The sequence below is a fragment of the Bos grunniens genome, chromosome 22, assembly GCF_055505025.1.
Source record: "Bos grunniens cultivar Pamir isolate PY7600 chromosome 22, Bosgru_T2T1.0, whole genome shotgun sequence".
Classification (NCBI taxonomy): Eukaryota; Metazoa; Chordata; class Mammalia; order Artiodactyla; family Bovidae; genus Bos; species Bos grunniens.
Genome location: NC_141186.1, coordinates 30458811 through 30473995, shown reverse-complemented (window position 1 = coordinate 30473995; position 15185 = coordinate 30458811). Strand labels below are relative to the sequence as shown.

The 15185-nt window shown below is 41.2% G+C and overlaps 1 protein-coding gene across 36 annotated transcripts in view; it reads right to left on the bottom strand.

The window, feature by feature from the left end:
• Nucleotides 1–15185, bottom strand: part of FOXP1 (forkhead box P1) — a 721956-nt gene that overhangs the window by 576933 nt on the left and 129838 nt on the right. The gene's annotated exons all lie outside the window — the stretch shown is intronic.

Genomic DNA, 15185 nt, shown 5'->3' with positions numbered 1-15185 from the left:
GAAAGGGAGGCAAGGTGGCGGATTTATTTTTCCCAAGGCCCAATGTGGGTGTTGGCTTCACAATATGGAAAAGAGCATTAGAAGAGAAGAAAGGAAATGGCCATGCCAGAGTAAGTGGAGGATTCAAGATACTGGAGGGCAGCAGGCAGTAACAGAGGCAGCAAAGAAGCAGGAGGGGATCAGCACTGTTAGGAGGTACTAGGCTGGGTTGGGGGGTGGGGGGCGGTGCAGGCAGGAGGATGGGGCACAGTGGTTAAAGAGGACAGGCTCTGGAACGCAATGGGGTTTTGGCCCAGCCTTGTGAGACTGGCTTCAGCCTCTGAAACTCTCGATTGCTTCATCTGTGAAATAGGGTAAAGAATCACCCCTGCCTCATGAGGCTACCGACACTCATTTAAAGCTCATTTTTAGCCCAGGGGTCAGCCAAGTACCAGCCCAATGGTCAAATTCCTCTGACCATGTGCTTTTCACAGCCTGCAAGCTAGGAATGACTTCTACATCGCTATGTGTTTGGGAAAAATGAAAATAACAACATTTAGTTACATTGAAACTGACATTTCAGTGTCTAAATAAAGCTTTATCAGGACACAGTCACACACTCGTGCAGTTACGTATTGTCTACAGCCACTCTCACACCACAAGGGCAGGAGTGAGAGCCTGGAGAGACTGTACTTGGCAAAGTCTAAAGTATTTACCATCTGGCCCTCTACAGCAACATCTGAAGACGCTTGCATCAGCTGACAGGAAACGTTCAATAACTGTTGGCTCTGCCTCCCATTATGAATAAGGAAACCCAGGCAGAGACACTGAAATCTTTTTATTGAGATATAATTCACATACCATAGTATTCACCCTTTTAAATGTTAACAACCGAATGGCTTCTAGCATATTCAGAGCTGTGAAATTATTCTTACCACCCCAAAAAGAAAACCTGTAGCCATCATTCAATGTAGCTGTCATTCCCTATTTTCCCTTCTCCAAAGCACCCAGTAGCCACTAATCTGCTCTCAGTCTCTATGGATCTGCCAATTCTGGACATTTCACATAAACAGAATTATTTAATACGTGACTTTTTGTGTCTGGCTTCTTTCTGTTAGCACAACTGTCTCAGGGTTCCCATAGACTGTTCATGTATCAGTACTTCAATCGTTTTTTGGCTCAATATTATTCTATATTATTCTATGGTACATCTTCAGACTGGCACATTTTGTTTTTCTCATCAGTTCATAGACATTTGGGTTGTTTCACTTTTTTGGCTATTATGAGTAATTCTCCTATCAACACTTGTATACATATTTTTGTACAGGCACAATTTCATTTCTCTTGGTTACCCACCAAGGAGTAGAACTGTTGGGTTGGATGGTAACTGTTTAATGTTTTAAGAAACTTCCAAACTGTTTCCCAAAGTGAACCATTTTACACACATACCAGCAACATACAAGGGTTTCATTTTCTCTACATTTTCAACAACACTTGCTATTATCCATCTTTTGGAGTATAGCCATCCCAGTGGGTGCAAAGTAGTATCTCATTGTGGTTTTGATTTTGTTTGCCTAGCAACTAATGCCCCTTCATGGATCACTGCCCTGTCATGGCGAAAGGGCTTGCAGAACTCAATGAAGCTATGAGGCATGCTGTGGAAGGCCACCCAAGATGGACAGGTCATAGTGGTGAGTTCTGACAAAATGGGATCCACTGGAAGAGGGAATGGCAAACCACTCCAGTACACTAGCCATGAGAACTCCATGTATAAAAAGGCAAAAAGATATGACAACAAAAGATGAGCCCCCCTGGGGAAAAGTGGAGGACAACTACTAATAGCTCCAGAAAGAATGAAGCAGCTGGGCCAGAGCAGAAATGATGCCCAGTTGTAGATGTGTCTGGTGATGAAATTAAAATACGACGCTGTAAAGAACAGTATTGCATAGGAACCTGGAATGTTAAGTCCATGAATCAAGTTAAATTGGATGTGGTCAAGCAGGAGATCCCAAGAGTAAACATCAACATCTTGGAATCAGTGAACTAATATGGATGGGAATGGGTGAATTTAATGCAGATGACCATTATTATCTACTACTGTGGGCAAGAAACCCATAAAAGAAACGGATAAAAGAAACGGAGTAGCCCTTATAATCTACAGAAGAGTCCAAAATGCAGTACTTGGGTGCAACCTTAAAAACGACAGAATGATCTCAGTTTGTTTCCAAGGCAACTCATTCAACATCACAGTAATCCAAGTCTTTGCCCAACCACCGATGTTGAAGAAGCTAAAGCTGACCAGTTCTTTTAAGACCTAGAAGACTTACTAGAACTAACACCAAAAAAAAAAGATGTCTTACTCATCACTAGGACTTGGCATGCCAAAGCAGGAAATCAAGACATACCTGGAGTAACAGGCAAGTTTGGCCTTGGAGTACAAAATGAAGCAGGGCAAAGGCTAACAGAATTCTGCCAAGAGAACACACTGGTCATAGCAAACACCCTATTTCAACAACACAAGACAACTTTACACATGGGCATTATCAAATGGTCAACACCAAAATTAGATTCATTGCATACTTTGTAGCCAAAGATGGAGAAGCTGTACACAGTGAGCAAAGCCAAGACCTAGAACTGACCATGCTTCAGGTTATCAGCTCCTCATAACAAAATTCAGGCTTAAACTAAAGAAAACTGGGGGAAACCACTAGGCCAGTCAGGTACAACTTAAATCAAATCCCCTATGAATATACAGTGGAGGCAAAGAATAGAGTCAAGAGATTAGATCTAGTAAACAGAGTGGAGAGAGTTCCATAATATTGCACAGAAGGCAGCATACGAAATCATCCCAATGGAAAAAGAAATGCAAGAAGGCAAATTGGTTGTCTGAGGAGGTTTTGCAAATAGCTGAGGAAAGAAGAGAAGCAATAAGCAAGGGAGAAGGGGAAAGGCATCCCCAACTAAATGCAGAGTTCCAGAGAACAGCAAGGAGACACAAGAAAGCCTTCTTTAATGAACAAAGAAATGGAGGAAAACAACAGAAAGGGTAAGACTAGAGAGCTCTTCAAGAGATTTGGAAATATCAAAGGAACATTTATTTCATCCAAAGATGGACACAATAAAGGACAGAAATAGTAAAGACCTAATAGAAGCAAAGGAGATCAAGAAGAGATGGAAAGAATACACATAAGAACTATACAAAAAGATCTTAATGACTTGGATAACCACAATGGTGTAGTCTCCCACTCAGAGTCAGACATTCTGAAGTGTAAAATCAAGTGAGCCTTATGATGCACTGCTGCCAATAAAGCCAGTGGAGGTGATGGAATTCCAGCAAAGCTGTTTGAAATCCTAAAACTTGACGCTATCAAAGTGCTGCACTCAATATATCAGCAAACTGGGAAAACCCAGCAGTAGCCACAGGACTGGAAAATGTCACTCCTCATCCCAATTTCCAAGAAGGGTAGCACTGAAGAATGTTCAAACCACTGGACAATTGCATTCATACCCCATGCTAGTAAGGTTATGCTCAAAATCCTCCAAGACAGGCTTCAGCATTACGTGAACCAAGAATTTCAAGATGTTCAAGCTGGGTTTAGAAAAGGCAGAGGAACCAAAGATCAAACTGCCAACATTTGATGGATTAACGAGAAAGCAAGGGAAATCCATTAAAGCATCTACCTCTGTTTATTGACTACACTTAAGCCTTCGACTGTGTGGATCATAATAAACTATAGCAAACTCTTAAAGAGATGGGAATATCAGACCATATTACCTGTCTCCTGAGAAACCTGTATGCGCGTCAGGAAGTAACAGAATGTGTACGGAACAACTGACTGGTTCAGGATGAGGAGTAAGACAAGGCTGTTGATTATCACCCTGTTTAACTTATACACAGAGCACATCATGCGAAACACTGGGCTGGACAAGTTACAAGCTGGAATCAAAACTGCCGAGGGAAATATCAATAACTCTAGATATGCAGATAATACCACTCTAATGGCAGAAAGTAAAGAAGAACTAAAGAGCTTCTTGATGAGGGTGAAGGAGGAGAGTTAAAAGGCTGGCTTAAAACACAATATTAACAAAACAAAGATCATGGCATCCAGTCCCATCACTTAACAGCAAATAGAAGGGGAAAAGGTGGAAGCAGTGACAGATGTCCTCTTCTTAGGCTCTAAAATCACTGCAGATGGTGACTGTAGCCATGAAATTAGAAAACAACTGCTTCTTAGCAGGAAAGCTATGACAAACCTAAACAGTGTGTTAAAAAACAAAGACCTTACTTCACCAACAAAGGTCCATATACTCAAGGCTATGGTCTTTCCAGTAGTCATGTATGGACATGAGAGCTGGACAATAAATAAGGCAGAGCACTGAAGAATTGATGCTTTTCAATTGTGGTGTTGGAGAAGACTCTTGAGAGTCCCTTGGACTGCAAGGAGATCAAACCAAGTCAATCCTAAAGGACATCAACCCTGAATATTCTTTGGAAGGACTGATGATGAATCTGAAGCTGCAATACTATGACTACCTGAGGAGGTGACTCATTGGAAAAGACTCTGATAATGGGAAAGACTGAAGACAGAAGGAGAAGAGGGCAACAGAGGATGAGATGGTTGGATAGCATCACCGATTCAGTGGACATGAGCTTGGGAAAACTCCAGGAGATGGTGAGGAACAGGGGAAGCCTAGTGTGCTGCAATACATGGGGTCGCAAAGAGTCGGATGACTTGGGTGACTGAATAACAACCACCAGGGACTAATGATGTTAAATATCTTTTCATGTGCCTGCACCATTTGTTTATTCCCTTTGGAGAAATGTCTGTATAGATCTTTTGCACATTTTTTAATTGAGTTGTCTTTTTAGTGTTGAGCTGTAAGAGTTCTTTATATATACTGAACACTACACTTGTACCAGGTATATGATTTGTAAATACTGTCTCTCATGCTCTGGGCTATCTTTTTACAGCCTTGACAGTATACTTTGAAGCACAAAAGCTTTTAATTTTAATGAAGTCCAATTTATCTATTTTTTTCTTTTGTTGCTTATGCTCTGGTGTAATATCTAAAAAATGACTGCCTAATCCAAGATCATAAAGATCTATGAGTTCTGCAAAGAGTCTTATACATTGAGCTTTCACATTAAGTTTTTGATACATATGCTGTGATACAAAGATTCACCTTCAATCTTCTGCTCAGAGCTATCCTGTTATCCCTGTACCATTTGTTGGAAAGACTATTCTCACCCTGTCCCCACTGAACTGGTTTGGCACCCTGTTGAAAATCAAGACTATAAGCTTAAGGGTTGATTTCTGAACTCCCAATTCTATTCCACTGATCTGGATGTCTAACTTTATTCTAGTACCACACTTCCTTAATTAGTATAGCTTTGTGTATGTGTGTGTATTTGTGTGCTCAGTCCCTCAGTTGTGTTCAGCTCTTTGTGACCCCATGGACTGTAGCCTTCCAGGCACCTCTGTCCATGGAATTTTCCAGGTAAGAATACTGGAGTAAGTTGTCATTTCCTACTCCAGTGGATCTTCCCAACCCAGGGATCAAACCAGTGTCTCCTACATCTCTTGCATTCTTTACCATGAGCCACCTGGGAAGCCCTAGTATAGTTTTGTAGTGGGTTTTGAAAATAAGAAGTATGAGGCTTCAAACTTTGCTCTTTTGCCAAAGGGTCTAGGCTATTCTGGATAATATGCATATCCATATGACAAGTAGGATCAAACTGCCAATTTCTGCCAAAAAATAAAAAGACACCTAGAAGTTGGACAAGGACTGCTCAGAATGTGTAGAGTGACTGAGGGAGAGCCACAGTTATAACAATATTTAAGTATTCCAGTCTGTGAACACAGGATATCTTTCCATTTATTTAGTTGGGTCTTTTTCCCTTTCTTTCAACAATGTTTTGCAGTTTCAGAGTATAAATTCTGTACCTCTTCAATGAAGTTTATAGGCATCCCTCAGTTTATCTTGCTTTGCTTTATTGTGTCTTTTACAAATTAAAGGTCTGTGGCAACCCTGCATTAAGCAAACTGATCAACACCACTTTCCTAATAGCATTTGCTCACTTTCTGGTCATTTTCACAGTATTTCAAACTTTTTCCTTATTGGTATGTTTGTTACGGTGATCTGCAATCAGCAACCTTTGATGCTACTAATACAATTGTTTCAGGGCACCACAAACCACTTCCACGTAAGACATGAACTTCACTGATAAATGGTGTGTGTGCTGTGACAACTCCAATGACCCACTGTTCCCCTGACTCTCCCTCTCCTCTGGCCTCCCTATAGCCTGAGACACAACAATGTTGAAATGAGGCCAATTAATAACCTGACAATGGCCTCTTCATGTTCAATTGAGAAGAGTGAATCAATGCTGCAAACTTCATTGTTGCCTTATTTAAGAAATTGCTACAGCCACCCTAACATTACACGACCACCCTAATCAGTCAGCAGCCATGAACAATGAGACAAGACCCTCCACTATCAAAAAGATTGTAACTCAATGAAGACTCAGATGATGGTTAGCATTTTTTTTTATCAATAATACATTTTAAAATAAAGATATATATTTTTTTTACACATAATGCCAAGGCACACTTAACAAACTATAGTACAGTGTAAATGTAACTTCTATACCCATTTGGAAAGTGAAATACTCCTGAGGATCATTTTACTGCAAGAGTTACTTTGTTGCTGTGGTCTGGCACCAAACCTGTGTTATCTCTAAAGTCTGCCTCTATTACTAAGTAAGTTTTTTGATACTAAACAGAATTATTTGAAATTTTTTGATTTAGTATAAAATTTAACTTGGAGCTGTAGAAAATTCATAGGTAAGTGCACAAGAAACAACAACAAAAGCTTAAGAGTAAGAAAAATAAAACTGAAGCTGGACTTCAAGGAGATACAATGTGTTAGGATTCATGCCAGCCTCCAAGATCCTTGAGCGTAGACACACTCTGTCTTGCTCGCCATGTACACTGAGCACATAGTTGGCACTCAAGAAACACCTGAATGAAGTTCTTAACACTAATGGAAAGCATCTACTCTATTTTCTATTTTAGACAATAAATATGCCCTTATGTTAAGTCACTTCAGTAGTGTCCGACTCTGTGTGACCCCATAGACGGCAGCCCACCAGGCTCCCCCGTCCCTGGGATTCTCCAGGCAAGAATACTGGAGTGGGTTGCCATTTCCTTCTCCAATGCATGAAAGTGAAAAGTGAAAGTGAAGTCGCTCAGTCGTGTCCGACTCTTAGCGACCCCCTGGACTGCAGCCCACCAGGCTCCTCTGTCCATGGATTTTCCAGGCAAGAGTAGTGGAGTGGGGTGCCATTGCCTTCTCCGAAATATGCCCTTAAATACTAGCTTATTCAAGCCATAGATTCGAATGGTATGGATTACAGCTGTTACTATCATGAGAAACATATTCACAGAGAAGAGAACAAGTTTGGGGAAAACTCCCCTCCTCCCAGCCATTGAGCAAACTCCCCTTTGGTTTTTTTCAGCTAAGAAGTTGAAGAAAATATCACTAAACAAGGATGAGAATAGGGTAAAAAGTAGAGGAAGCACTGAGCACCGGTCCTCTGGACAATGATGTAAAGGATGTATAATGACGCCCAAAGGCAAAATAAATCAGGGTGCCGGAGGCGTGAAAGAGAGTGCGAGAGAGGGAGAAAGGGAAGGCAAGAAGCAGGAGAAACTTGAGGCTAAAAATGGTATTTAACCAAAACAAAAAAAAAAATTATAATTTACATGGGTACACAAAATAACCTCGAAGAGCCAAAGCAATCTTGAAAACGAAAAATGGAGCTGGAGGAATCAGGCTCCCTAACTTCAGACTGTATTACAAAGCTACAGTAATCAAGACAGGATGGCACTGGCAGAAAAACAGAATTATAGATCAATGGAACAGGACAGAAATCCCAGAGAGAAACCCATGCACCTATGGGCACCTTATCTTTGACAAAGGAGGCAAGATTATCTTTGACAATGGAGAAAAGGCAGTCTCTTCAAAAAAATGGTGCTTGGAAAACTGGACAGCTATAAGTAAAAGAATGAAATCAGAACACTTGCTAACACCATACAAAAAAATAAATTCAAAATGGATTAAAGACTTGACTGTAAGGCCAGACACTATCAAACTCTTAAGAGAAAAACATAGGCAGAATACTCTTGGACATAAATCACAGCAAGATCCTTTTTTGACTCCCCTCCTAGAGTAATGAAAATATCCTGACTATAACAGTGGATAATCGATTTAAATAATAAAATTTCACTAAGGAAAGCATACTATGTGCTGTGCTGGCAATGCTAAGTATATGTATGTCATCTCATTAACTTCTTGGGACGATTCTGAGGCAAGTACTATTATTATCATTGTTACAGACAAGAGAAAACAGAGACCCAGAGATGTTAGGGTAACTTACCCAAGGCTTCATATTTTACAAAGGCCATAGCTAGTTTTTAAACCTAAGTCACGTGAATACAAAATGTAAACATTATGCAAGGTGTGTAAACAGATATTGTACATACTTACTCAAGAGTGTAGCAAATATCTGATACCCTAATACAGTTATTAACTTGAAGATCCTCATACTATTAATAGTTATGAATTTGATTCCAAACAGAAATCAAAGTTCAGAAGGAGACAACCGTCCTTAATCATTTTAGGCCAACAAGGCATATGAATCACATAACAAAAAGCTCGCAAATATTTTACCATGAAAACCACACATATTATGAAGCCTGAGATTATGCTGTTTCCTGCAGCCATTGGGGGAATGCTGGGTTTGAGTCCTGGATATGTCTCAGGCCAGGTATGTAACTCTGGAAATGCCCTTTGTCTTAGTAAACTGCCCTGTCTCATCGGCAAGGCCATTGCCCAGCCTATCATTCTACCAATTCACGCTTCTTCTAAGCTTTTAATCATTAGGTAATCAACTTTCATTGCATGCATATTTACATGTTTATCAAACCCACTGGGCAATTACAGTTCTCAGCCCAGGGTAAGTGGGAAGAAGTTTATTTGGGCACACTTAAAAGTACCCTTGATCAGAAAACCATTTCTTAAGAAAAGAAAAAAGATGGGTGCAGGGGTTGGGTGGGTGGGGAGATTTGCTTTGATAAAGTGCATCATAAGCCCTTCCTCCCCTGGCTGGTCCATATTCTAAATCATTTCCTTGCTTTCACATAGTAAATTTTCTGCTAGATGTCTAGATATGCTGGAGATCAGGTTACAGTGTGAAGGACGAAAGATAAAAACAATCTGCATACTTCCATCTGGCTCTTCAGAACAAAGTCTAGAGACTTGAAATGTGAGGAGAGAAGCATGCTTCTCTAGCTGCACAGCAGATACGGCAAAATGTCACGGAAACAAATCTTTCAAGAGAATCAGAGATGCTGGAATGTGTAATTAACTAAAATTTACTGAGAGCATTAAAAAAAAAAAGTAAGACCTGGGTACAAAACACAATGTTGCCTCTTTTACAACTGGATGAAAGTTGAGAACAGACCAACGTATTAGAAAACCTATCCTGTGGACGCGCGATTCTTATTGTCGTCAAATAACTCCTTTAAAAAAAAAAACTACCAAACTTCTCTGTTTATTAACACAGTCTTGCCTAGTTTTTAGGACTCAAAAGTCAACATTCAAGGCTTGACTCGTGTCAAACTATTCCTAAGCCACATGGCACAGGGCCACGCAAGACGGATTTTCAATATGAAACAAACCAGAAGGTCCAATACAAACACGGGGTTTCCAATATATAAAATTTAAGAAAAGCCAGGGTCTGTGCAGAAAACATTAAACTGGTTTATATATCAAAATCATGAGGTTTTAGCAGAAATGTAGCATTAAAATAATTTACAAAATGGCTCAACGATGAACATTTTCCTCCACGAAAAAACAACACCCTTAATGTTTTTCATATGGCACATAAATTTTACAATACCTGCAGGAATATTTTCATAGGTTACACCAACACCATGGGTCTTTTTAGCTCTTAAGCATATTACGATTCTTGCCTTTTTATAGCATTTTTGTTGTTGTTTGCACCCAATGTAATAAGCTTTTGAGAACAAGACACAAACCACAATAAAAAGGGGGGAAAAAAAGGACTGCCCTTTGTAGCTGCAACTTTCATGAGGGGGGTGGGGATGGAGGAAGAGAGGGCTTCAAACCTAGTTTTTATAGCTGCTATCTTGATGCAATTAGTGTAAAATAATTGTCTGCACAGGCCAAAGAAGAGGCTAAGTTGAGGCACTTGAATGCCTTCCCGAAAATGATTTCCCTGCCTCTCCCTTCAGCCTGCTGCAACAGATGTTGGCTGTTAAGCCGCGCAGACGACACAGTTCATGACTCTTCTAAGACGGCTGTGTGCCACATCTGCAGTTGATGAAATGGAGAGCAGAAGTGTGGCAGACACACAGAGGAGAGTGTGAGCGAGGCAGGCAGGCGCAGGCTGGGCCCGAGGAACTGTCTTGAAGACTGGCCTAAAAATAGACACACGCTCACACTCCTCCACCCTCCGCATCCAACCTCATAAAACCGGCCCGCCTGTCCTATTATGGAGTCAGCCTATGGCAGACACTTCCTGCGTCCAAGTCAGGCGGTGGATACCGCGAGAGTGGCGAGGCGGGAGTGGAGGGAAGCAGGCTGTGCAGCATCCTCAAACTGCAGCTTCGCTCTCCGAGCCTCGGTAGGACTGGGCTGTGGTCCAAGTTCAGCTGGGCCCCCGGAGAAAGGCAATGCTTGTGTTTAGCCCGCACAATACTGACATAACATTAACAGATTTACATATGCAAAACTGTGAAGCAACAGGCATTCCCCCTCAATTGACCCACAGCTTGTAGTGTCTGCCGAGTTATTCCCCGCTTCGGCTCTGTAACCAAGTGGGCGGCATGCGAATACCATCTGGGTACCACTTATTGAAAACTGGCAGTCGTTCTGTAATAGGCAAGCTGGCAATAAGAGGGAAGGGAATAAATTGCATCATTTAGTTAACATCCACTTGCTTTGCGGCTGTTAAAAACCCATGACTGAATAATAATTTGGTTATTTCTTTTGCCAGAAACTGCCGTCAGCCAAATCGTACTACGCATGCTTGCAGAAGTCGACTTGCAAAATTTCCACTTGAAAAGGGATTGAGGAGGATCAGGGCGAAATGGGCACCTCGCTCTGGTTGTGAACAGCAGTGACTCCGGGTACATGGTATCTCTATGCCCTTCAAGTGTCCTCGTCACCCTAAACATGGTCAACACCAAGCCCTGGTCAGCCACCAGCCACGCTGAGCCACAGAACCAGGCTGTGATGTGCAACAGTGCCCCTAAGAGGCGCAGACTCAGGGCGTGTGTGACAATTGACAGCTACATGCCGCAGATGCGGCTGAGCAAGTCTTGTCTGGACAGACATCCCCTAGTCTCTGCCTCAGAACTAAGTGGGAGAGCAGGCTCACGGGAAGCCTGAGTGCTACCTGCCCAGGTCCCCTAACTCCATGCCTGGAGCAGTCAGGCGGCATGTTTCTTTCTGGTTTACTCAACTGCTTCCAATCTGACTAACAAAGAAAATGCCAGAACCCCCTTAGACAGCAGCATAAAGGTAGATGTCATCTTCAGGAAAAGTCCATGTGTCTGAAATGGTTCTCTTTTGAATGTATTTGTGAAGATATGAAATCTTATTTACTACATACTGTGTGTGCATGTGTGTGCATATATATTCACACATACATATATACATACACACACATACATATTACTTTTTAAAAGTCTTTTAGAAAAATCAGGACTGAAATATGCCAAAAAGACTAACGCTATGGCATTTTTTTAAACTTTATTTTAAAATTCATATCTTTTATTATTTGTATCTTTATTAACGGCTATGGCATTGGTCACTTACACATAGTTAAGCCTTAATTTTCCTCAAAGACTTCAAAAAGGAAAAGATACAAATAACTAAAAGAAATAAAAAATACATCTATTGCTTTTAAAAATTTCTATAGCATTGGTCACTTACACATATTTCAGCCTTGATTTTCCTCAAAGACACAGAAAATGAGAGGAAGGAAACAGAAACAAATGGGAAAACTGGATCAAAAAAGAGAATAAAGCAGGAAAGAAAAGATAAGGAAGTGAAGTAGTACAAGTGAACAGTTTGTCCAATCAAATAAAAAAAGAAAAAGGAAAGCCTTTGCCCTGATGTTAATGGCAAAAATACATGTTTACAAAATCCAAACCCGAAGCTTTCCTTACTCCTGCATTTGAAAGGAAAATGCTAAACAATCTTTCAAAGCCCCAAACAAATTAAAGACCACTTGATTTTATAAGTGGGGTGGTCCTTGTGAAAATAACACAGTCGGCTATTTGTACATTAAAACAGGCAGAATATGATCACCAAGGCGGGGGAGAGAAAAAGAAGGCAGGACTAAATTGTTAGGTATTTTATAAACCACAACATTTGTAAGTCACCACATGTTTAAGTGAAACTTGAGTCATAGTTATTTTCAAGGGAATGACGATAGACAAGAAAGGTAATAGTTTTTTCCTCCCAGATTCAGTTCACTGTTGTAACCTTACTTGCTCTAAACACCTTACAAAGCAAAGACTAAGTCACTTGTATATCTAAAGATATCAAAGATGTTAGGATTACAAAGCCATAGGCTAAATTTGCTCCTTGAAAGGATGAGAAAGAAAATGATTATTTCCAAGTCACTGAGCTTATAATCAGTTTGCTAAAAAGAAGCAAAATAGTCATTTTATTCACACACATGCACAGGTGCACACAGGAATATACACATCTCCTTGCCCCAGTCAAAATCAGCAAGCAGTCATGGAGATATCACTGACCTGAAAGTCAGGAGAACTGGTTTTCACCAAAGCTCTGTCACTTTCTAGCTATGTGACCTTGGGCAGGTCCCCATCTCTCTGGACCTAATTTTCTTAGAAAGTGCTGATGTGTAACAAGGACAGGTTAGAATTCCCTAAATCTAGGCCAAATAATGATTTTCCTAACAGCTCTTCATTGCATATTCATCATTACAAAATGTGAATCCTTCCTATGAAAATAAATGAATCCAAGTTCTACAGGATTTCAAAATTACTCTCATTTTACTTTGCAAATTACACTTAGGGTAAATATTGCTGGGGTTTTTGTTTGTTTTTAAAAATCCACATGTTGAAGGACTGAACTGCCTTAAACAAATATTTATCTTCCAAAACATTATATATTCCTCAGCGTTTGTTTAAAATCCAAAATGTTTCCAGTAACAGGAAGATTTCTATTTAATATGCAATTTCTTAATAAATTAAATATAATACAAAGTTAACTTACCCAGCACATCATTCTGGAAATAGGTAGGAATCAAGAGTTAAAAATCTAAAGAACTTACAATACAACCACGGTTTGGTCCAAGGTAAGATTTTTATAAAATAGTGCCTGCCCAGGAAACTTATTTTTAAGCTACTGACAAGTCCACTGTCAATGCAGCATATTTAAATGTAACCATTCTCTTTTTGTTGATTTCCACTATCGTACTTCTCCTAGGCTCTTCTACCAATGAACCATGGCACAGTTTTCCCTAAAACGCTTTAAAGGGTGCATATGTCCTGGCAAAAGTCCAAAATCCCAGGCAACATCAGCACTTTCCAGTTAACCCTAATCAACTCTATTGTCTTTGAGAAGTGGAGACAATGAAACTGACCTCTGGGCGGTGGCCTGCTGTGTGTGAGCATTTCCCCAGGAGCAGTTATGGACTGGTGCTAATCCACAAGGGACCTTGCATAACAACTTCCCCCCTTCAGACATCCAAGTGCAGCCGCTCACAAGGCTCACAAGCCAGCTGGCGAGAGTTAGCAGTCAGTGGCCAGGAAAGAGAGTGAAGGTAACTGGTCCATGAGACACAGGAATTCCCTCTTTGGCCTCATTAGCAAGAGGACTCGGCCGCCAAGACTAAAGTTAACATTAGCCAAATACACCTGGCTAATCTTGTAAAGAATAAAGATTTGCTCATTAACTCAGCTTAGAAAGGTGTGACCTACAAACCTGAAGAGCTATTTTCAGGTCCTTAATGGTACTAATTTTGTGATCCAGTTACAAATTCCATGTGGTCCTTCACAACGTCTCTTTAAAGAGACTTTTGAGGTTGGACAGTGAGCCTTCTGCCACATCTCTCTCTCACACACACACCCCACTTCCATGATATAAGCCCTCAACACTGAGTCTATCCAGAAAAAGGAAAGGTATCCTTCCAGCCTAGGTGTAAGTTACCTGACATCCACCTGCTATGGCTGAGAAACCTCAAGGCAGTGAAGTGCACCCCCAAGGCCTCATGGAATGAAGGCACCAGTGCCAAGGCCACTCCCTGCTCTCACCGGGCAGACAGGCTCCTCTGCTTACTGCGAAGAGGCTCCTGGACAGCACCAGGAAGAGCCCGGAGTCTGTGGCCCGCTCTTCAGGAGACTGACAGGGACTCAGGTACCAGAGGGGCCAGCAGGGTGCTTCCCCCTTACGCTTCAGCTAATTCAAAAGCTTCAGGATCCATCTTCATTAGGAACTCAAGGAAAGAAGGAAGAAAGGGAAGAAGAAAAGAAGGAAGACATGGAAAGATGCAGAGAGAGACAGAGAGAGCATGGCTCTGTCTTGGGGAAGAGATGGGGCGGGGAGGAAGGAAATCTCTCGCCAGGAAAACAAAACAATTTGCAAAATGTAGAAATAAATACTCGTGGCTAAATTCCAACCCAACTGGTTCAATGTGAGGAAATAAACTCTTATCAAAGGCAAAAAGGTTCAAGGGGAATTGAATATATTTCGGCTTCACATAAACTAAAAATCACAAATTGCTACAACCATTTGGATTACTCAATGCTCCTCTCTAAAGCAGTCTAGGTTTCTACCCCCATCCCCCTGCATTCTGACACTGTTAAGATTTCAGAATGGAACCAGAGCAGCCACCAATGGCCAGCTCAAAGCACACAAGGCTCAGGGCTGGAGAGCAGGCTTGTGGTAACCCAAAGAAAATGCTCTTTATTTGAGGAAAGAAGAGCCTGGCAGGTAGACAAACATTTCAGGCTTTATTCAGGTGTATGGCTGAGGTGGGGTGGGGGTGAGGCCCGGGGGCCTGTGTTCCTGTGCACCCAGATCAACATCCTTTTCTTTAAATGGCTCTGAAAGCCACAGAGGAAGTCCAGTTACCCAGCAAG